Below are 2434 nucleotides of genomic sequence, written 5' to 3' on the forward strand. Positions count from 1 at the left end.
GCCCCCTCCCCAGACCGCGGCGCCGATCCCCGGACGCGCGGCCCCCCCACCCGCGGCTCCGCGCGCCTCGCCCCGACACCACCCTCCGCGGCCCCCTCCCGACCCTCGGGCCCCTAGGACTCCCCTGAGGTCCTCCCCTTGGGAAGGGCCCCTCGCCAAGTCTCCGCCTTCCTTGTCCTCCCCCTGTCAATGTCACTGTCCAGCGCCCGCCGCCTTAAGAACGCCACTCCACCTGGGCCTTCTTCTCCAGGGACCCCCTGGGCCCCACCCCCAGAACCTCCCACCTCTGGAAGCCCTGCGTTTGCTTTCCCCCATCCGCTTGGCGGCTAGTCTCCACGCCCACCTGACTGGACCCGGAAGCTCCAAGAAGTTAGCAGGGGATTTCAGCAATTAGGGGTGGGTATAAGGGAGAGCCTGGGCGAGGAAAAGGGGAAGGGGGAAATGTCCAGAGGGAATAGAGGAGGGTGCGCAGGGTATTCGAGGATGGAGGACGAAGGGAAGTGTTGGCATGTAGAGCTGTGTGTTGTGTGTGTGCATGTATGAGGAATATGCATAGGCCTTAGAGTATGGGGTATGGGAGAGTGGTGTGCGCGTCTGTGTTGTGTGGTGTGGGGAGCGGTATGTATTCCGAGAGTGCAGTGCAGTGTGTGCGGTGTCCAGATTTGCGATATGGGAAGTGTGGTATGTGTGTTAAGTGGTGTATGTGCAGAAGGTGTGTTACCGTGAGATGCGTGAAGAGTATTGTAGGTGCTTAGGGGTTGTGAGTAGAGTGTGCTGGAGAACTAGCTGGAGATTTCTCTCCGAGGATCCAGCCACGGAGTAAGGCCCGGATGGAGTCTTGGGGGAGAACCTCAGGTGAGTTCAGCTTTGGGTCCAGTCCCGTCTCCAGATCTGGCAGAAAATTTCCTCACACGCAGGTGAACAAATTTGACCTGCGTTCGAGTGCGCTAGGGAGAGTGCTGTGGTCGCTCAAATCCGTACTTAGACCTCTCGAGGCCTCCGGCAGCCCCGCCCTGACCCCGCAATCCCGGGTGTGGGTGAGTCAGGCCGCCCGCGCAGCTTCCTAACCGCGGGTTGCAGAGGCTGTGCCTGAGGCTGGGGTGGAGAGAAGCGGGGTCCAGGCGTGGGGACCGGGGTGCGGTGGAGAGAACGCGCCTGCGCGTCGACCTTATGGAAGGTTCTGGTAGGTCAAAGGCCCAGGGGCTTTCCTACTTATTGTTAAAGACCTCCTCCCAAAACCAAGAACTGTATTGCCTGGGGAAGCTGAGCCCCTGCGTCCGAGGCAGCACCGGGGTTCTCGCCCACCCTCCTAGAAGCCACTTGCTAGTGGGTGTATGGAGGCCTTCCAAAGACTCCCGGACGTTTGCGTGGGTTTCAGTTCGGCCCAGAGCTTCAGAAAGAGCGAACCAGCCTCTCTGTATTTTTAGTAGGCAGAGCAGAATTTGAAACAGCATCCTACCGATCCTGCGCCTGGTAAATGATGACTCGCCAGAAAGCAAAGACGCAACCCTGCCTCGGTGAGCTTGGCGCGTGGCCCAGGAGGCTCCGCGAGCCTGCGTGCGTAAGGATCGTGGCGCCCACGCTTGGGAGCAGAGCTCAGTGCAAACTTCCAATGGTTCTTCCAGTTTCCAGGGAAACGAGATTTGGAGCTGCTGCGTGTTGCAGAGCTCCCTCTGCTCCCCATGCGAGAGCCTTGCAAATGGCTGGGCTTGGAGAGGAAGGGATTGAGGACACCTCCTCTGTGCAGGGTGAACTCTGACCTTAAGGTGGAAGAATTGAGCGGGGCTATGGGGATTTCTTCTACCATCAGAGGACTCATTGGAAACAGTTCTCTTCTGGGTTGCTCCTCCTCTAGATGGGCGCTGCCACCCCTCTATCAATCTTCACATTTCCCAAACTCACCATTGGGCTCTTGTACACGATGTTCCCACTCCTGGGGCACATTCACATTCTATGACGATCCTCACCTGACACTGCTCCTCATTTCTCAAAATTTATCGTCATATTTCTTAATTGCCTCGGTTTTATCGGAAACCTGTCTGATCCAGTTTTGGCCTCTGTTTTCCGCAGACAGGCTTTTCATGAGTGTATCAGTGACTGCTGGAATTGGGACTGAAACCCACGGGCTCTGTGCACAGGCTATCGTTCTCCCGCTGCCTTCCGGACTCCAGCCCCTATAGAGGATCCCATAGCACAGGATTTCCCTGTAGTACAAATGTGTGTTCCCTATCAGGTGGACTGGAAACATCAGGGTAAGGGCAGTTCAGTTCCATCTGCTTGGATGTTTGCATGTCTGTGGTGGAGTAAACGTTGATCTGGTTTGGCCGGAAGCTTTAGGTCCAGGAGCTGGAATACAGTTGTCTCTTCAGCACTGGGAATAAGGGAAGTCGCTCAGAGAACCTAACTGGGCAGCTGCAGGGAGAAGGGGAACTCC

The 2434-nt window shown here is 57.1% G+C and overlaps 1 protein-coding gene across 1 annotated transcript in view; it reads left to right on the forward strand.

Annotated features, from left to right (window-relative positions):
- Window positions 1-6: 6 nt before the first annotated feature.
- Window positions 7-2434, forward strand: part of Pde6b (phosphodiesterase 6B) — a 57625-nt gene continuing 55197 nt past the window's right edge. Inside the window, exon 1 of the mRNA XM_005359664.2 lies at window positions 7-2252. The gene's annotated coding sequence lies outside the window, so the exon portion shown is untranslated. The remainder of the gene's footprint in view (window positions 2253-2434) is intronic.

Source organism: Microtus ochrogaster, linkage group LG1, assembly GCF_000317375.1.
Source record: "Microtus ochrogaster isolate Prairie Vole_2 linkage group LG1, MicOch1.0, whole genome shotgun sequence".
NCBI lineage: Eukaryota > Metazoa > Chordata > Mammalia > Rodentia > Cricetidae > Microtus > Microtus ochrogaster.